This window comes from Gekko japonicus, unplaced genomic scaffold, assembly GCF_001447785.1.
Source record: "Gekko japonicus isolate JY-2015 unplaced genomic scaffold, Gekko_japonicus_V1.1 scaffold678, whole genome shotgun sequence".
NCBI classification, from domain to species: Eukaryota; Metazoa; Chordata; class Lepidosauria; order Squamata; family Gekkonidae; genus Gekko; species Gekko japonicus.
The window spans coordinates 270,169-291,722 of NW_015164685.1; the positions used below are offsets into that span (position 1 = coordinate 270,169).

General features: G+C 49.0%; 1 protein-coding gene across 1 annotated transcript in view; it reads right to left on the bottom strand.

Moving 5' to 3' along the window:
- The window catches only part of RAPGEFL1 (Rap guanine nucleotide exchange factor like 1), a 141,018-nt gene that overhangs the window by 107,698 nt on the left and 11,766 nt on the right, over positions 1-21,554 (bottom strand). The window lies entirely within an intron of this gene.

Consider the following 21,554-nt stretch of genomic DNA (forward strand, 5'->3'; position numbering starts at 1 on the left):
GGCGGGCGGGCAGCACAGGGCGCCTCGCGGGGACCCCCCTTCCTTCTTCTTCTCCAGCGGGACCTCCCCTCCGTCTTCGCGCTCCCCGGCCCGGACGCGCCAATCTGCAGCCGCCGCCGCCACTCGCCAACCTCGCGTTCAGGCGCGCACCATCCCCCGGCCAGGCAGCGCCGCGCCACGCCCCCCCCTCCGCGCCACGCCCCTCTCGGAAAGACGCCCCGCCCTTGGCCGCCTGCACTTGTTGTGCCGGGCGAGGACCCCTCCGGGGGCTACCGGGGCTGCCTGGCACGCCCCCCACCCCACCCCACCCCCGTCAGAGCTGGCCCTCCGGCGGGCGGGACCCGGGGAGCGGGCGCCCTCTGCCTCGCCTGGCTAAACGACACAGGCGCGTGGATGAGCGGGAGACCCTTGAAGACTCACCCCCCCAAAAAAATGCCTTTCCCCGCCAGGGATGCCAGCCTCCAGGTGCGGCCTGGCGACCCCCCCGAAGTAGAGCGCCTCTCCGGGCTCCGGAGATCAGTTCCCTGGGAGAAAAGGCAGGCTCTGGCGGGAGGGTGGGCTCTATGGCAGTGTACCCCGCTGAGGTCCCTGTCCTCCCCAGGCAACACCCCCAAATCCCCAGGAGTTTCCCGACCTGGATCTGGCAACCCCGCCACCAGGAGAGTGGCCAGTGCGACTTGGGATGCCAGCCTCCAGGTGGGGCCTGGGGATATCCTGAAATTACAGCTCCTCTCTCAGACTAAACAGACCCGTTTCCCCTGGAGAAAATGGCTGCTGTGCTCTGTGGCATTGTGCCCCACTGAGGTCCCTGTCCTCCCTCAATCTCCAGGCATTTCCCAGCCTGGACCTGGCAACCCTACCACCAGTAGAGTGTGCCAGTAAGAAACTGACCACTGCGACTTGGGATGCCAGCCTCCAGGTGGGGCCTGGGGGTTCCCAGGATTACAGCTCATCTCCAGACTACAGAGATCAGTTCCCCCAGGAGAAAATGGATGCTTTGGAGGGTGGGCTCTGTGGCATTGTGTACCCCACTGAGGTCCCTGTCCTCCCCAGGGTCCACCCCCAAATCTCCAGGAGTTTCCTGACCTGGATCAGGCAAACCTAGCCCCCATCCCTGGCCAGGAGGGACCCTACTTTCCAGGGTATGTCTGAAGAGACGGGCTCTAGTCTGCCACTGCTTATATTGGCCCTGCTGGCCGCACCAGACTGCTGTTTATTTTTGCTGCTGCAGACGAACACGGTGGCTGCCTCCCTGGAATTCTTATGGTAAATAATCAGGGGCATACTATTATTATTTATGGTGCTTTTAGAGTAGCTTTTGGCAGGGCCTTCTCCCCCCCCCCAAAAAAAAATCAGGTATAGAATTTTGCAGTCCAGAATAAGTAAAAGACAGGATCTGTGTATCTGTTTCTCAAGTGTGGCGCCCATCTGCAGATACCTAAATCTGCAGATCGAGGTCATGGTCACAGTGACCCCAATCAGATTCTTCTGCAAACTTGGGTGACCTGCCGAATTGGCAGGAAAAAAATCTGGAATCTTAAAAAAAAAAAAAGGACACTGGGGGTTAATTCCCCCAAAAGTAAAACAACATTCTCTGCACAAGCAGAGAGAAAGCACCTACCTCGGGCAGTCGTCAGAAGAGCTCAGTATCTGTGCTGGGCCCAACAGCAGCAGTGCCAGGAGCTGAGCTGGGCCCAGGCAGGAAGGGGGGACACACACACCCCACACACACACAGGCATCACACTAGTCAAATATATATTAATGAAGACTTTGTGAGTCTGAGGGAGCCGGTCTGGGAAAGTGCAGGCTGCAATACATTTCTATCAGACTATACAGACCAGGGTGTTGGGTTTTTTTTAAATATCCTCCCCCTCAAGAGAGGCTGAGAGAGTGCCTAGCTCAAAATAAACCACTGGGCTTCATGGCAAGGCAGAATTTGAACCTGGCCCTCTTAAATTCTGGCGGTCTCAAATCTTGGTTTAATCGTATATGGTCTTATTTTATTATGGCGAAAATACTGTTGGCACTATCCAACTGTACTCGGAGAACATCCATGATAATTTCCCAGCAACTTGGTTTCCGCTAATCCAGTGTCTGTCTGAACAAAGATATTTTTTTGAATAATCCAGTTTACAAAGATATGATTTTTTTCTAATCTTGGTTTAACCCTGTATTTTCTTTCTTTCTTTCTTTCTTTCTTTCTTTCTTTCTTTCTTTCTTTCTTTCTCTCTCTCTCTCTCTCTCTCTTTCTCTCTTTCTCTCTCTCTCTCTCCTTCCTTCCTTCCTTCCTTCCTTCCTTTCTTTCTTTCTTTCTTTCTTTCTTTAAAATTTGGAGGTTCTGATGGTGTACTTGAACTTGTGTAATGAATTTATATGTATTACCAAATAAAAATTTACTTTAAAAAAAAAATCTGGCAACCTGATTTTTTATCCTAATAGCCACCTGATGAGGTTGGCTGGGCTGTGAGGAGTAGCCCACGGCCACCTACTAAGTGTTATCGGCAAGCAGGTCTTTGAACCAAGCCCTTCCCTGTCTCAGAAGGGTGGGGCAATACGGGTACACTCCTCCAGGCTCTGGAGGATCCGGAGTTTGATCCAGGGTCTGAATGGCAAACTTGTCATTAAAAAGAGCCAGTGTGGTGTCGTGGTTCAGACTGTCGGACTAGTTATCTGGGAGAGCCAGGTTCAAATCCCCACTCATGCCATGGAAGCTTGTCGGGTGACCTTGGGTCAGTCACACACTCTCTCAGCCTAATCCCCCTCCCAGGGTTGTCATCAGGATAAAATGGAGGAGAGGTGTTGGGTATTACAAGTTGAAAACACTCAGTATATCTGGGGTAAAATGTTTATGTTACTCACAGGAAGTCACAAGTTTTTATTGTAACCAATGTTCCTTAGATGTAGAATGTCCGGGAATTTTCTCACTGATCTAGAAATTTTATTGGGACTAAAGTGTCAAGGTGTATTAGCATTTTATGGCTCTCTGTCTTTGTTTTGGTGTTCTGAAGAACAAGAAGAGTAGCCATACTCACTCTCTTCTAGTTTTGTCTTTGTAGAGTAAGGATGTAGTAGATTTTGCTCTGTTGTTATTTTCATCCCAGTTACCCTTCCCATGCTAGAATTTAGTAAAAACTTTATATTTTAATCACACATGGACTCTGAGTCTGAATTATTTTACTCTGGCTCTGCTGGACCATCTTATCTCTGCTAAATACCATTTTTTCAATATCTCACTATCACCCAAGAAGAGGAGAATGAGGTAAAGCCGCCTTGGGTCCCCGTCAGGGAGAAAGGCAGGGTGGGAATGAAATAAATACAAAATAGAGTAATTCAATGGTTTATTTGTGGTCCTTTTAGAAATAGACATTTGTTTTCCTTGGTTCACGAGAACATATGGAAGCACTGTGTTCCAAGCTTCTACCCTGCCCTGTGAAATTACGATACGCGTAAGACTGTGCTCTAAGAAGAAGAGATTGGATTTATATCCCGCCCTTCACTCGGAGTCTCAGAGCGGCTTACAAACTCCTTTCCCTTCCCCTCCCCACAACAGACTCCCTGTGAGGTAGGTGGGGCTGAGAGAGCTCTTTCGAGAACTGCTCTTTCAAAGGCAGCTCTGACAGAACTTGTAACTGACCCAAGGTCACACCAGCAGCTGCAAGTGGAGGAGTGGGGAATCAAACCCAGTTCTCCCAGATTAGAGTCCACGCACTTAACCACTACACCAAACTAGCTCTCTAAGCATTATACTACGCTCCCTGGGCTCTAAGATCAAGTGGTCACCTGTGAGACAAATGGACCTGTACTTTTGGCATTAATGCCTAGCAGCACTGTCCTAAACCTTGGGGCCGAAGTGCATCAGAAGCCAACTAAGCACTATACCAGCATATCCCAGAGTTCCGCCAGCCAGCATATCCCGAAGAAAGGCCTGCATCTCTGGAGGCATGGCTTGGTGCTGCAGCCAGGGTTAGGAGGAGGCGGTTAGAGTCCCAGGACTGGGTCAGCTCATCCCCCTCCACACACTCACACACACACACACACACCCCTTTGTTGTGACAGACTAGCAGATTAGGATCCAGGAGACCCAGGTTCGGATTCCCACTCTGCCTGTGGAAGCTTGCTGGGAGACCTTGGGCTAGTCCCCCACTCAGCCTACCTCAGAGGGCTGTTGTGAGGCTGAAATAGAGGAGAGGAGAATTATATAAACTGCTTTGGGGAGAAAGGCAGGGGCAAGATGAAATAAACTAAACTAAACGTATCTATCTTTTCATCGTCTGTTTTCTGTGCCTATTTTCAACTTGCTGCTCTCCAAACAGACTTATTTAGGGAGAGAATATGAATAAGAGAAAAAACGATGCGTGGCCATTGCCAATTAGTTAGATTAATAATTTGTTTACTTCTCATCTCAGGACTGTTCAATTGTTGCATTGGAGACGTCACCCTGGGGGCTCTTCTTTGCCCCACTGAGGTCAGCCTTGATCAAGTTCTGCTGATCGTGATTTCATTAAAATGTTTTCGCTGGAAGAGGGACCCTTCTGCAGAGAACACACGCCCTTCTGCCAAGAGAGAACCTCCCACCGTGCATTCCCAGTCGCTGCCCCCGTGAAAATATACATAATGATCCGATTGCTTTCCCAGCATCATTTCTCAAGTGTTTGGCAAGCCAGGGGGAAAATACCGATTTTTATCGATTTAAAAAAGACCCCGTGGTAGAGATGAGAACAATGCAGGAAAAAGAACAAGTTAAACGGTGCAGAGAGGGGTTTAAAATTATACATAGAAGAAGAGAAGAAGAAGAAGAGATTGGATTTATACCCCGCCCTTCACTGGAGTCTCAGAGAGGCTTACAAACTCTTTTCCTTCCCCCTCCCCACAACAGACACCCTGTGAGGTGGGTGGGGCTGAGAGAACTCTGACAGAAACTGCTCTTTTTCAAGGACAGCTCTTATCAGAACTATGGCTTGCCCAAGGTCATCCAGCAGATGCAAGTGGAGGAGTGGGGAATCAAACCCGGTTCTCCCAGATTAGAGTCCGCGCACTTAACCACGACACCAAACTGGCTATGTACCTTACTGCTCCCCTCACCTGGATGGCCCTGGCGGGTTGCAGCCCTACCTGGAGGGTCTCTTTTACAAAAGCCTTCTTGGAAACTGTTTCCCCAGCTCCCATTCATTTCATTGAGAGCTGTCCAAGCATAGTTCCACCTGATTTGCGCCAGTACATAAGAGCTCGAAACATAGTGTCAATGCAGTGCATAACTCAAGGAGACTCTCATTGCTTGCAATTTCAGCCCCACACCTTGAGAAGGAGATTTTTCTTTTTTTATCCTTTGCTTATTTGATGCAAGGACTACTACATGGTTTCCTAACTGCATGCAAATGGGAACGAAAGCTAGAATCTAATCACAACAGTATTAGAGGCAGAGAGCATGCAGAGAAGTGCCATTCCATAAAATCTATCACGGGTTTCAGAACATCTCCAGCTTTAAAGGGGGGTGTGTGTGTCAGAAAGTAGGTGATATGGAAGACCTCTACCTGAGACCCTGGAGAGCAGCTGAGTAAGACAATCCTGACCTTGAGGGACCTGTAGTGTGATCCAGTGTAAGGCAGAGCAAAGTCCGAGTCCAGTGGCACCTTTAAGACCGAAAAAGCTTGAGTCCAGGGCAGGGGTCATTTCCTGCAGGAGCACACAGAAGCAGAGCTCCAGCAGAAAAGAGCCCAGGGGGCGGGCACATGCAACAAGCCCCACCCCCTGCTCCCAGCAGCCCTCAGTCAGAGCAAGAAGCAACCAGGTAAGTTGCAGAGCTCCCCCCAGCCCCCCGGTCCAAAACAGTCCAGACTCACCTTTAAGACCAAGTTTTATTCAGGCACAAGCTCTCCCTCCTCTGCGAGGGCAGATCTGCACGTCCCCCCCCTAGCTAGCAATCCAAAAGAGTCCCAGTGGAGCCTGAGCGGTGGGTGTTGCCTTTTAACACACTTCCAGTGATGTCAGGGGGTGTGGCATATGCAAATAAGTTATGCTAATGAGCTCCTGCATCTCTTTTTCTACAAAATGACCCCTGATTTTAGGTATAAGCTTTTGTGTGCATGCACCCTTCTGCATATGCATGAAAGCTTACACCCGGAATAAAACTTTGTTGGTGCCACTGGACTCGGACTTCACTCTGCCGCTTCAGACCAACATGGCTGCCCTCCTGAATCAGTATATAAGGCGGTTTCAAGTGTTCGTGTCAACAAAGAACATGCTTTTTTTGTTTTGTTTACAGCATTGCCCACACATGCATATACAATGGACTGCACATACCCAGTTTTAACATTCACACTTTGGTAGCCCATGTTCCCTTTGGAACCATGGCATCAACAATGTCTGCCTTGAGAGATAATTCCGGAGGAGTGGCCAGGCTAGTCTGTGGCAGCAAAATCAGGCAGGAGTCCAGGAGCACTTTAGAGGCTCACAAAATTTATTGCAGCAGCAGCAGCTTGTGTGAGTCACCGCTCCCTTTGTCAGAGGCATCAGTACACCCCATGGGTCTCACGGGAGTGAGCTCTAAATCATCAATGCTTCTATGGCTGCATATATGTAGTTAGTCTTTAAGGTGCCATTGCACTCTTGTTTGATTTCGCAGACTTGTCCGCAGTTCTGCAAATGGACTTTTTAAAAAATATTGGCTCACTGTCAATCCCCTGCTCTGAATTTTAATCCACTCTGGTTCCTCACTTTTAAAAGATGCCGAGCCCTGATATGGATCCTAAGCACGAACTCCCTTCCCTTCCTCACCCCATAAACCCATTTCCACACTCTGGCGAGCATGACTGTGGAACAGAAGGCAAGGTGAGATTACGCTCGGGTCTTCATTGTTTGGGTCTTGATTCTCATCCAATCTGGGACGCTAAGCAGGGTTGGCCCTGCCTGGTGTGTAGACAGGAGACTTCCAAGGAATACCAGGGGCTTAAAGTGGAGGCCGGCCATGGCAAACCACCTCTGAATGTCTCTGGCCTTGAAAACCCAACAGGGTCACCGTGAGTCAGCTGTGACTTGACAGCACATCCCACCCAATATTTAGCCCCCCTGCCCATGACCAATGTTCTCTCTAAGCTGTGGGGTCCTATGAGCAAAAATTCTACTTTGTGAGCTACTGGCAGTAAAGTTGTGAGTGAGCGATTTGGCTTCTGTGTAGATTAGTTTGCTCTGGAGCCATCCTTCCTGAGCGAAGACAAAAATGTGTGAGCTGGAAGCTAAAAGACTGTGAGCTAGCTCACACTAACTCAGCTTAGAGGGAACGCTACCCGCCATGACGGCCATTTATTTTATTTTTTCCCCACTTCAAGGAATGGCTGCTTTTTGTTACTTAACGGGCATCCCAGATCTTAATCCTCTATCTACTTTGTGAGGTTTGACCCTTAAAGGCTGTGGTGAATTCATGGGAGAGGCTGAAATACAAACCCAGCATTTTTCTGGTTCCACAGTAAAGCTACTGCACTGTTTCCTGGAGTGGCCATTCAAATAAAACTTTTCCCTGGCACATTTTTTGCCATCTTTTGATCAGAAAACCAACCTGCTTTGGGGGCAAGAGCTGTGGCTCAGTGTTCCAGCATCTGCTTGGAATGCCAGAAGAGCCCTGCCAGATCAGGCCAGTGAGGGTCTATCGAGTCCAGCTTCCTGTCTCACACAGGGGCCAGCCAGTTCCTCTGGAGGGCCAACAACAGGGCACAGACGCCAAGGCCTTCCCCCTGATAAGAAGAGCCCTGCTGGATCAGACCAGCGGTCCATCTAGTTCAGCATCCTGTCTCACACAGGGGCCAGCCAGTTCCTCTGGAGGGCCAACAAAAGGGCATGGAGGCCGAGGCCTTCCCCTGATAAGAACATAAGAACAGCCCTGCAGGATCAGACCAAGAGTCCATCTAGTCCAGCATCCTGTCTCACACAACAGCCAACCAGTTCCTCTGGAGAGCCAACAACAGGGCATACAAGCCGAGGCCTTCCCCTGATAAGAACATAGGGAGAGCCCTGCTGGATCAGACCAGCGGTCTATCTGGTCCAGCATCCTGTCTCACACAGTTCCTCAGGAGGGCCAAAAACAGGGCACAGAGGTCAAGGACTGCCCCTGATGCTGCCTCCTGGCTCTGAGATTCAGGGGATTAGTACCTATGAATGTGGAGGTTTCCCTCAGTCACCATGACTAGGTTGCCAGTCCCCAGCTAGAAGCAGGGAATCCCTGGTCTGGAACCCCTCCCCCTGCTTCAAGGCTATCAAAAAGGGGGGGGAGAGAAATAGCCACCGGGTGCTCCACTATACCCTTTGGAGACTGGTCCCCATAGGGCAGGGGTGGCCAAACTGTGGTTTCGGGGCCACATGCGGCTCTTTCACACATATTGAGTGGCTCCCGCTACAGTGGCTGGGGAAGCAAAGGGGAGGCATGCCTCCCCAATTGGTCTTCCCTTCCCCAGCCAGTGCAGAGACAGAAAGCAACTTGAACTTTAAATGCATTCTCAAAGCCCCCCACTACCACCCGGCTTGGAGAAGGCATTTGTCTCTTTAAATCCCTTCTCCAAGCCAAGCTAGCCAGCATGGGGGCAGGGGTGGGGGGGCTCGGAGGACACATTTAACATTAAAGTTGCTTCCTTTCCACCTCTCCCTCCCTCCCCTATCTATTTGCTTTCTTTCCACTTTCTTCCCGCCTTTCTTTCTCTCTCTCTTTCTCCCCTCCCCAACTAAACGTATCAATTTAATATTAATAAAAGCAAATTTGCATATTTTTCAATAAAAACATGTGTGTATTATTTGTTCATGTCTTGCGGCTCTCAAACATCTGATGTTTATTCTATGAGGCTCTTACATTAAGCAAGTTTGGCCACCCCTGCCCTGTATTATGTGATGGCAGCTCACCCGGAACTCACTTTGGAGTTCCCTCTCCCGGACCCTCCTTCCTCTCCCCCTTAGGCTCCTGGGACGTCCCCCAGCCTAACCTGGCAACCCTGGCACTGATAGACCTATCCTCCATGAATCTATCCAATCCCCGTTTAAAGCTGTTTATTCGTGTGGCCATCACTACATCCTCCGGCAGCGATTTCCACATTTTAATGTAGTATTTCCTTTTGCTTGTCCTGAACCTACTGCCCATCAGCTTCATTGGATGGCCTCAGTTCTAGTCTTTTGGGAGAGAGAGAAAAAAGTTCTCTTCGACAACTCTCTCCACCCCGAGCATAATTTTAGAGACCTCTGTCGTGGTCCCCGCTTAGTCATCTATTTTCTCCACTGAGAAGTCCCAAACTCTTCGGCCTTTCCTCCTAGGGAAGGTGTTCCAACCCCCTTATCATCTGGATTGCCCTCCTCTGTACTTCTTCTAGCTCTGCAATGTCCTTTTTGGAGATACGGTGCCCAGAAGAACTCATTGCTGAATAACTTCAGGCAATTCCCAGACATCAGAGATTGATACGTGAGGACTCTGTCTGGTTTTACAGGGTAAAATCTCCAGGCTGGTTTGAGCCCCAACACCACTGCTGGAGAAATCTGGCACCACAGGGTGGAGCCAGTATTATCTTCTTGAACATCCTGTACTGGTTTGCCTTGGGCCAAGGGTTCAGTGTCGGGCTTGCTTCCTTACCTAGCCAACAGGCCTGGCTGCGTGAAGATAAAATTTTATTTCCCTCGTTTCAGATGTAGACTTGATAGGATTCTCTTTGTTTGAACCTAAGAGACGTTAAACACTTTATTTCTTTAGCTTCTTCTCTACCCTGCCTTTCTCTCCAACACAGCCGCAAAGCGGCTTACGTTGTTCTTACTCTCCTCTGTTTTATGCTCGTGATGACCTTGTGAGGTGGGCCGAGAACGTGTGACTGGCCCAAAGTCCCCCGAGCAAACGTCCAAAGCGCAGTGGGACTTGAACCTCAGCCTCCTGGATTTTAGTCCGACAGTCTAATCGTGGCATCGCTCTGGCTCTGAATCGTCATGAAAGCGGAATGCAAATGAATAAAGAAAACCTCAGTCACTCTGTGTTGCAAGAGGGAATGCCTGTGGTTCTCAGAAAGTCTGTTGGAATAAAAGAGTTGTTACTAGTTTTTCTAAAGATCACGGCCAGGCAGGCCTGGAAATCTCCCTGGGGAGGAAAACTGACCTCTCGAGCATTTTGTGTGCGGTCTGCTCAGATAAAGAGAAAGACACCCCTCTGAGCTGGATAATCCCTTCTGGAGCAAGATGCCAGTGTGCCAGCCCTCCTCCTCCTCCCCCAAGGACTGTTTCTCTGGCCACTTCACAGCATCTCCCAAACAAAAAGCAGGTTTGGGCAGCTCCTGTCCCTGCCCTTCTCCTTGGCTCCTGGGCTTCCCCTTCTTGCAAGATGAGCTGAGCAGATGGTTCTGTGCCAGTGTGGGGAAGGGTGTGGTGGAGGAGAACTGGAACGTCGAGATCGGTGAATAGCTGGGCCAGCAAGCCCCAGCAAGCAGCTCCAGAGAGATGTGCCAGGCTGGGCAACTGGCAGGGTGGAGCAATGCCAAGCAAAGGCAGGACAACAATGGGCCCTGGATGGAGAGAAGTCAAGGAAGAGGCAGGGTCAATCCTGGGGGTGGCAGATTGCACTGAGCTGGGACATTGGAGGGCACATCACCTCCGCCATGGATTGACTGGGCAGCCTTGGGCAAGTCTCTGTTCTCTCTCCTGACCGCAGTCTTGTGAGCAAAAATTCTACTTTGCGAGCTACTGGCATTAAAGTTGTGAGCGAGCAATTTGGCTACTACATGAACAAGTTTGCTCTGGAGCTAGGGCAGAAATGTGTGAACCAGAGGTTAAAAAAAATGGTGAGCTAGCTCACATGAACTCAGCTTAGAGGGAACACTGCTTCTAATGCACAGTGTAGGACCGCCTGCTCCCTTCACCTTAAAGACCAACAAAATGTGTGGCAAGGGTGTGAGCTTTCAGTATCTGAAGAAGTGAGCAGTGACTCAGGGAAGCTCCTCCCCTGCCACATATGTTGTTAGTCTTTATGGTGCTCCTGGACTCTTGCTCTTTTCTGCTGCTACCGGCAGACTAACATGGCTGCCCACCTTGATCTGCCTACTCCCTTGTAAACCTGCACGACCGCTACAGTCATATTGGGGGGCCCTGATCTGGGGTCCCCAGCCTTCTGGGATTAGAGGGGTCGCCACCTGGGAGAGGGCTTCCTCAGTGGTGGCACCAAATCCCTGGAACTCCCTCCCCAGGGAGATTCGACTCTCGCCTTCTATTGCCATCTTCCACCAGCAGGGGAAGACTTTTTTTGTTCCTTTTGCCATCTCTTCAGTGATCCCTCCTTCCTAGCCAATGTTTTAATTTCTGTTTTTATGTTTCGTATGTATTTTAACTCTGTTTTTAAAAATTGTTCTCATTACATGAGCCAGTCTGGTGTAGTGGCTAAATACACGGACTCTAATCTGGGAGAACTGGGTTTGATTCCCCACTCCTTCACTCGCAGCTGCTGGATGACCTTGGGCAAGCCATAGTTCTGTCAGAGCTGTCTTTGAAAGGGCAGTTTCTGTCAGAGCTCTCTCAGCCCCGCCTACCTCACAGGGTGTGTGTTGTGAGGAGGGGGAGGGAAAGGAGTTTGTAACCCGCTCTGAGACTCCTTTGGGTAGGGAAGGGTGGGGTATAAATCCAATCTCTTCTCCTTCTCTTCTTATGCGTGTTTGAAAGAGGACTGGTTTTAATGGCTTGGGAACGTGATTCCATCATGTACGTTTTAAATCGTCGGCTGCCTCGGTGGCCCTTGTAAGGGCAGAGAGGCGGGATACAAATTTTGCAAATAAATAATACAAACACACCTATCAGTTTTGTACCATGTTACCTGTTGTGGCGTCCTCCAAAGGATCCTGGAAGTTGCAGCATGGTGAGGGATACTGATCATTCCCCCTTAGACAACCCCCTCACAAAAAGGCAGTGCCCTGATAAGAAAGAGCTGTTAGTCAGAACAGGGGTCTCCAACATGGCGCCCATGGGCGCCACAGCACATGTTGTGCACAGCACAGCACATGCTGACCTTTTTCTGGCACCCACCAAGTGTTTTTAGGAAGTGGATAGGATTTGAACAGCTATCAGAGATTTGATTGGCTGTGCAGATTTTGTAAAAGGTTGCTTCAGAAACGTTAACTTGCTACAGCTCCAAGCCTAGGGAAAAGACAAAAGAAGAGAGGTCCTGTATAAGATGAAAAACAGAAGACAAACAACGGCCAAAGAGGTTCAACATCTAACCGATGAGAGGGTGGGGCCAACTGTACCCCAGTGAGAGAGAATTCCCTGAACCCTTTCCCTCACAGGTCCTCTTGCATGCAGAGTTACAACATCCAACAGAACAGTGTGACTGAAGTAAAGCTATGGCAGCCATTTTGTGGCTGACTCTACTTTCCGTGGCAGCCATTTTGTGGCTGCTGCTCCCGCCATGCCGTGTCAGGGTTCCAAAGGTGCCTACGGGCTCAAAACGGTTGGGGATCCCTAGACCAGAAGATCTCTTCCTCAAGGGAAGGACCCAGCCCATTAAAAGTATAACCTCGCCTTGACCTAGATCTCGTCAGAACTTGGAAGCTAAAGTAGGGCTAACCCTGGCAAGTAATTGGACGGGAGACCCCCCCCCCCCAAAGAATACCAGGGCCAGGAGGCAGAGGCAAACAATCAAGTCATTGAGAGCCAGTTTGGTGTCGTGGTTAAGTGCGTGAACTCTAATCTGGGAGAACCGGGTTTGATTCCCCACTCTTCCACTTGCAGCTGCTGGATGACCTTGGGCAAGCCATAGTTCTGTCAGAGCTGTTCTTGAAGGAGCAATTTCCGTCAGAGCTCTCTCAGCTCCACCTACCTCACAGGGTGTCTGTTGCGGGGAGGAGAAGGGAAAGGAGTTTGTAGGCTGCTCTGAGACTCTGAGTGAAGGGCAGGGTATAAATCCAATCTCCTCCTCCTCTTCTTCTCTGAATGTCGTCTGTGCCCAAGTAGGAGTCACCGGGGGTCGCCATGACTTCCAGGCACACAAATGCTAAAAATGAAAATAAAAAAAGAGAGTCCAACCTTCATAGCTGACAGACGTCTATGTAAGATGCCAGTGCAAAGGACGCTTCCCCCTCGGGACTTGACACACACCACCCGCAGCTGCACTTTCACACTTGGAAGAATCCAGAAGTACTGGTATTCATGTGGCCAGGGTCTCCTGGATTTCCGGAACAACAGAGCAGAAATGCTGTTTTGCATGTTCTGTGTCGGAGCTTCTCAAGGGGATCTGGCTCAATGCAGGAAAATGTCAAGCCTCTGTGCAGCAAGCCGGACAATGACAGAGGAGGGGCTGTCAGACCAGCCATGGATTCAGGCCTGCATAGCCTGTCCAAGTTGGGGAGGAATCCTCTGGAGCTGAACCCCAGGGCAACCCACCCCCCACAAAGTATGCCTTCCTAACAGCCTCCATTACCACCATCACCAAGCCCGAAAAATCTACAACAAGTTTTATGTATTAATTTACTTACTTCATTTATATCCTACTTTGATCCCCAACGGAGACCCAAAGTTCCTTACAACATTCTCCGCTTCTACATTGCATCCTCACAACAACCCTGCGAGGTAGGTTAGGCTTAGAGCATGTGATTTCCCCAAGGTCACCCAGCAAGCTTCCATGGCAGAGTGAAGATTCGAACCTGGCTCTCTCGGGTCCTAGTCTGACACTCTGACCAAATGCACAGGAGTTATCAACTCCGAATGTGAATTTCAGAAACACTTTATTTACTTTATCTTTACCCCACCCTTTCTCCCCAGTGGAGACCCAACATGGTTTCCGTTATTCCCCGCTCTCCCTTTTGAGCCTCACAACAACCCTGCGAGGTATGTCCAGCACTTCTTGAGGCTTGACTGGATTTACCTGCACCTTCTCCACTAGTAAAGAGCGCATTAACAGAAGTGGTCTGCTTTGGAGCTCTCCGAGGTTCTGCAGTTTGCCTCCAGCCAAGCCTGGCCGGCCACCCTTGCTTGGAGGTGGTAACTCCAAACTTTAGAGCTCCAGCATGAACTTGACTCTGTCCTGCAGGTCTCTCGCCACGGACTGGAAAGAAGCAGAATGCTGGGTGGGCTGGACCTTTGGTGTGATCCACTCAGAGGGCTCTTATTGTGCATATGCCCACAGAAGCTGACAATAAAAAGTTAGATACATGCAGGTCTTCTTATGCAAATTAGGGAAATAGTATATACTGTATTCCAGTAGATTTTATGGCCTGGTTGTTTTTGTTTTTTTAAGTCACGGTTGCTGCTTGTTTATTATACAAGATCCGGCTCCCCAAGACGGCAGGCAGCTGCTCTGACTTTTAATGCTATGCAAGTTATCTGCTAATTTTACTAATTATACAAGATCCAGACAACATAACAGGAATTTGGTTTCAGAGGCATGGCATTTTTCTCACCAGAAGGTTGTTTGTCAGGAAATGGTGATTCTTGGTCCAATAAAGACACCTGCTGATATTGCAGATGATAACATGGATTTTGCTTGAGCACTGGACATGGATTCTTTTGGGGCAGGGTCTGTGACAACATCTCTGTTGGCGTCCCCTCTCATACCAAGGGCTGGGTGAATGCGACAGTGATGCCCACTCCAATGCTCCCTCTAAGACAAAAATGCATGAGTGAAGACAAAAATGTGTGAGCCGGAGGCTAAGAAACTGAGCTGGCTCACACTAACTCAGCTTAGAGGGAACACTGGCCCACACCACAGAACAGTCAGAGGACGTGAATGTGAGATCCAGCTTCGTGGGAATCCTAACCATTTTTAAAGGCAAGTTTCTAGCTCTCATGGCCTGTGTGCCACATCCAGGGTCACTGCCCAGTTGGTATGTTGATGAGATCGGAGATGGGGAATCACAGGAGTCGTGCCAGTTTGAAGTCTTGATGGTTTGTGGTTTCTTAACCAGAAGCTTCGGTACTTCTCTTCTGCCTTGATTAAAGCCATCGGGAGGATTCAAAACACCGACGGAAATCAAATTACAGGAAGGCGGAGAGCCAAATGATGTGACATTGTTTTGATTGCAGTACAACCATTTTCCAGTTCTGCCGTTGCAAAGGCCTGCTGTTGAAATATATAATAGGGCTATACTGTAACAGAGCAGTTCAGGAAGGTGCTTTGCAAAGGGAAAAGGCACTGTGTATAGGACATTTTATCAGTTTTACTGTACACGTTACCCAGCTTCGTTTCATTGTCTTCCACTGCTGTAATATTTTTTCCCCATTATATCTACACTCTGTGTCATGCCTAATATGCTAGGGTTCATTCAGATTTCAGTAATCCTGGACCCAGTGCATTGTTCATGTGATGTCACCTCCCATCGATCGCATCGATCCACCCGGTGCTTAGTAGATGTCTCTTTGCAGGGACTGTTATGGATTTACACTTAGCGTCTCAGCGAGAAAGGTGGACTATAAACACTGCAATTAAAGAAATAAATATTGTATATGAACTGGCTGAAAAACAGAAGCCAAGTCAGACCAAACTTGACGTTTGCAAGAATGGTCTCGGCACTGCCGTCCTCTCTGCCTTCTGCAACGTGTTTCCGTGACAGGCGGCTGCACAAATGGTTATGCCTCCCCCACCCCACCCCCACCCCCGGTGTGCTGCAGCCATGGAGACAAACCGTCTGTTTCATTTTACAGCCCAAAAGTATTCAATGCAACTTGAACTCCATCAGAAGTCCTTGAACGGCATGGGGAGAAATCACCCACGCTGCAGTGTTTTGTCAGATATATCACAGAATCACAGAGTTGGAAGGGGCCATACAGGCCATCTAGTCCAACCCCCTGCCCAATGCAGGACCAGCCTAGAGCATCTCTGGCAAATATTCGTCCAGCCTCTTCTTGAAAGCTGCCAGTGAAGGGGAGCTCACCACCTCCCTAGGCAGCTGATTCCACCTCTGAACCACTCTGGCTGTGAAAAAGTTTTTCCCAATATCCAGCCGATACCTTTCTGCATGTAATTTAAATCCGTTGCTTTGGGTCCTGTCCTCTGCTGCCAACTGGAACAGCTCCTTGCCCTCCTCCAAATGACAGCCTTTCAAATATTTAAAGAGCCAAATCATGTCCCCCCCCTCAATCTCCTCTTCTCCAAACTAAACATTCCCAAGGCCATCTAGCAGGAGCCTGAAGCTGCATTCACATGAGCCAAGTCCATTATGTACAGGAAAGTGCTTCACAGGCTGATTTCTCACAAAGAGCGGGGGAGGCGGGTAAACCTGGAGTTGGGACTCTATCGCTTTGGGATTTCACGACTGCATGTTCCTTCTGTCAAAAGCAAAAATTCTCTGCACGTGGAAAAGTCAAGTAGAAACAAATGTAATCTAGCCTTCTCCCAGCATTCCAATTTTCCATCTATAGGAATATTTCATTCTTTTATTTAACGTTTTTTGAGATTTTTATAGACAAATGATAATGCGTCAATATAGATGTTCTGCAATAATTATTACACAGCAAATCGAATAAATTGATGTAATACAAAATACAGGATAATATAAAACTATACTCAAATTAAAACTAACTATATTACACACGAACTAACATAACAAGCAATACCTAACCAATGAAACTTAGATAGATGATGATGATGATGATGATGATGATGATGAAGATAGATAGATATTTTATAAGTAGAGAAACATCCAATCATGTGAAAACCTACCTTAGTTTGTAAGTGAATTTGGAGTTTTTTCTGTTCTTTGTTGGCAGGTCCCAGGTACTTCGGGGAAGGAGGGTGTGGAAGATGTCCTTCTCCTGTGGTATGGGGTAGATTCCAAAATATTTGGTGGGGACAATTTTTTTATCAAATCTGAGATGTAACGTTGACCTTCCCTGCCTTGATTTTCTGTTGATACTTCCCTTGATTGTATAAGTCTCTGTTTTTATGAATTTTACTGTTAAAGTTTACTCCACACCCCAGAATATTTTTTTTTCTTTTCTGTTTGAAGTGATATGTCTGTAAAGGTAAAGGTTTCCTTTGCTCAAGAGCTAGTTGAACCTGACTCTAGGGGGTGGTGCTCATCTCCTTTTCCAAGCCGAGGAGCCAACGCTGTCTGAAGACGTTTCCATGGTCATGTGGCCGGCATGACTAAATGTCAAGGCACACGGAATGCTGTTACCTTCTCACCAAAGCTTGTGAGAAATCTCCTTGTGATTTCTTCCTTTTGAACTGCTAGGTTGGCAGGAGCTGGGACCAGAGACGAAAGCTCACTCCGTCACACAGCACTCGGGTCTCGAACTGCCAAACTACAAACCTTCCAGTCTGCAGCTGAGCCACTGTGGCCCGTATATGTAGATATGTATGTAGAATGTATTAAATAAACTTAATTTTAAAAAATATCTTTCTGAGCCTTACGTTCCTTAGTTTCTGTAAAACAAAATCATGGGCGGGGGGGCGGCAGGACTGTGGACTTGGAGGCAAAACCAGACCTGGAAAGAGTCTCCTGAAGTCACCTTCTGGCACCAGGATGCAGAGATTTACTGCCTCTGAATGTGGAGGCTCTGTTTAGCCTCCACGCCTAGTAGTTATGAATCTGCCTCATCCCCCTTTAAAGCTACAACAAATGTCTTATTAAGTAACCAGTCCGTAAAACTCTAACAGAAAGCGACAGATTCCAAGGAGCCAAAAGGTAGCTAAAATATAGAATTATGCGGGTGTGTCTGGATAGCAGCAGGATGAATCAGGGTTGCAATAAAAGAATAAAAGCTTAATCGAAACAAAGACAATACAAACCATCAGGGCAGTCTAAAATCTTCAGCAACATTCCACTGATCTCAATATGCCAAAAATGGCATTCAGATCCCACTGGAAGGCTAACAAAGAAGGTGATATCCTAGGGTTGCCAACCTCCAGGTGGCACCTGGAAATCTCTTGCTATTACAATCGATCTCTCAGATGACCGAATTTAGTTCCCCTGGAGAAAATGGCTGCTTTGGAGGGTGGACTCTTTGGCATTATACCCTGCCACTGCTACCGACAGATGCCTCCCAAAACTGTTAAAATTCTGGCCACTGTATTTTGTAAAAGGCCCCACCTGGAGGTTGGTAACCACAGGGCATCTGGACTGGGTAAGCACTTACTGTGCATGGGGGGGTGCACCTCTCTCATGGCTTCTATACTCCCACACCACCTCTCACACTGTAATGCCTGCCCCGGGGCATAATTTCAGCCAAGACACTTCACCAGGATTAACTCCTGGGCTCCGTTTTTCACTGTGAGGCTCAACAGAAAGCAGCAATAATGGGAGTACCTCTGAGCAAGTACAGAATAATTTAAAGTCTCTTCCCCGACTGTGGGGACTGGGGCAAAACAGAACTTTGGGATCTTTCTCCTGCACCCCCACCCTTTCGGCTGTCAGATGACGAAGAAGAAGAAGAGGAGGAGAGGAGGAGGAGATTGCATTTATACCCCGCCCTTCACTACCCAAGGGAGTCTCAGAGCGTCTTACACACTCCCCTCCCTTCCCCTCTCAACAGACACCCTGTGAGGTAGGCGGGGCTGAGAGAGCTCTGACAGAAACTGTTCTTTTTCAAGAACAGCTCTTATCAGAACTATGGCTTGCCCAAGGTCATCCAGCAGGTGCAAGTGGAGGAGTGGGGAATCAAACCCAGTTCTCCCAGATTAGAGTCCGCGCACTTAACCACTACACCAACACAACAAAATTATTTTATTTTACTTCATTTATACCCTGTTTTTCTCTCTCTAATGGGGACTCAAAGTAGTTTACTACATTCTCCCTGTCTCAATTTTATTCTCACGACAACCCTGTGAGGTAAAAGTAAGGCTAAGACTACATGGGTGCCCCCAACATAATCCAGCAAGCTTCCATGGTCGAGTGGGGATTTCAGTCTGGGGTTCCCATTTCCTTGCCTGACACCCTAACCGCTACACCAGGCTCGTGTAATTCAGAACATTCTAGAATGACAAAATCATTAATAACTATAATGCCAGTTTGTTACGGAGGCAAACAGGGCTTTTTTCCAACTCCGTCTGTCATGGACCTGAACACAGGGTTGCCAGCTGAATTGCTGGGAAACTCCTGGAGATTTAGGGGTGTAGCCTGGGGAGGTGCAGCTCATTAGCATAACCAATTAGCACAATTTATTTGCATATGCCACACCCCGACACCACCGGAAGTGTGTCAGAAAGCAACACCCACCGCTCAGGCTCCATTGGACTGTTTTGGATTGCTAGCTATTGGGGGGGGGATGGGACAAGCAGATCTGTCCCCTCAGAGGAGGGAGAGCTTGTACCCGAATAAAACTTGGTCTTAAAGGTGCCACTGGACTGTTTTGGATGGGGGGGTGGCGGCAGGGGCTCAGCCCTGGGCTCTTTATTGCCGGAGCTCCGATCCTGTGCGCTCCTGCAGGAAATGACCCCTGCCTATACCAGAAGGGATGCTAAGAATATGTGCCTTCCTTGGTACTGTATAGATCTGTAGGGAGGCCCAACGTCTAGTCTGAGAAGGTTACTGGACAAGGGGAAGTGATTCCAGGACAAGGGGAAGGGAAGTGATCCCAGCATGGGTGAGGCCCAGGGTTGCCAGCTCCCGGTTGGGAAATCCCTGGAGATTTGGGAGGTGGACCTCTGGGAGGGTGGGGTTTGGGGAAGGGACGGGTGCTCAGCCAGATACAGTGCCACAGAGTCCACCTTCCAAGGCAACCATTATCTCCAGGGGAACTGATCTTGCTCGTTTGGAGATCGTGTAACAGCAGGAGATCTCCAGGTGCCGCCTGGAGGTTGGCAGTCCTAGGGACAGAGATCCAGGCGGTGGCTTTACACTTCAGAAATAGCAGTCTCTCTTTCTCCTGCGTGAGAAAGGCCTTGTCCGTGCAGGAGAATGAAGGCACAGTCTATGTCTAAGCGTGGAGGTGGTGGTTTGAAGAGGGGCCCCTCTGCGACGCAGGAGATTTTTGAAAACGGCCGGGCCAGAACGAGTTGTCATCATGACCCCAGCCCACCCCAATCTTCAGCTAACCGTTCAGTGAAGCCGAGGGTTTTTTCCCCTAGAGCAGCGTCTTGTTTTTCTGTTCTCGTGCCGCCATCCCAAACTTAGCCCAGTGAGCAAGTTGCCAGGCAACCAGCCCTCACATGGCAACACACATAAAGGCACCAGCAGCTGATGTGGACCCCAGCCTCCTCCTCCTCCTCGACATGTCAACCCACATTTTGTGCTCGCAGTGGAGGGTCCCCCCCCTTCCCCTTTCAGATTTCAGACGCAGAACAGAAGCTGTTCAGCACTAAGATCTCCACAGGCAAAAAGCCAGAGGCAGACCCCTCGCTTCCGTACCTCCTGTCAGTTCCTGGGTCATAAGTGCAGTCAGGTGAGGAGGGAGGCGTTATGCTTCGAAGCCACAGAGACCTTTATCATGTTTGTTTCCTCACCTTACGGGGTCGAGTTCTTTTGGTTCCTAGGGATGCCAGCCTCCAGGTGGGACCTGGGGATCCCCTGGAATTACAGCTCATCTCCGGACTACAGAGATCAGCTCCTCTGGAGAAAAGGGATGCTTTGGAGACTGGACTTTGGGACATTGTACCCCACTGAGGGCCCTGTCCTCCCCAGGCTCCAAGAGTTTCCCAACCTGGAAATCTCCAGGAGTTTCCCAATCTGGCACTGGCAACTGTGCCCCCCAACCCCATGCCGGTGGCCTAGTGGTTCCCCTTTCACAGACAGATGGTGGGTTTGGTGTAGTGGTTAAGTGCGCGGACTCTAATCTGGGAGAACTGGATTTGATTCCCCACTCCTCCCCACGCAGCCAGCTGGATGACCTTGGGCAAGCCGTAGTTCTGATAAGAGCTGTCCTTGAAAAAAGAGCAGTTACTGTCAGAGATTTCTCAGCCCCACCTGCCTCACAGGGTGACTGTTGTGGGGAGGGGAAGGGAAAGGAGTTTGTAAGCCGCTCTGAGACACCTTTGGGTAGTGAAGGGCGGGGTATAAATCCTATCTCCTCTTCTTCTTCTTCTGAATCAGGTGGGTAGCCGTGTTGGTCTGAAGCAGCAGAATAAAGTTTGAATCCAGTGGCACCTTGAGGACCAACAAAGTTTTATTAAAGGTTTAAGCTTTCGTGTGTGCGCACACTTACACTTCCATTTCACTGTATCGGAAGAAGTGTGCGTGCACACGAATGCTTATACCTTGAATAAAACTTTGTTGGTCCTCAAGGTGCCACTGGACTCAGACTTTGTTTAGATGGTGGGTTGGTTCTTCTAGTCACTCAGCAGAAGAGTGTTAGTTTCTCCATGGAGGAAAGAGCTTGTCCATCCCCCATATGGGGTGGGCTTGAAAGTTTCATGGTGTACCTTTTCCAGAGCTGTTTTCCTTGTGGAAGATTACTGGAGATTAGGGCTGCTGACATCCAGGTGGGGCGTGGAGGTCTCCCAGAACTGCAGAACTTCCAGACGACAGAGCTCAGTTTCCCTCAGGGGAAAAAAATGGCTGCTTTGGAGGATGGACTCTATTTATTTATTAGATTTTTACCCCACCGTCCCAGCAGAGCCGACGCAGGGTGGCTTACACAACCAGTATAAAACACTGCAATGTAACAATAAAATCTACAATATAAA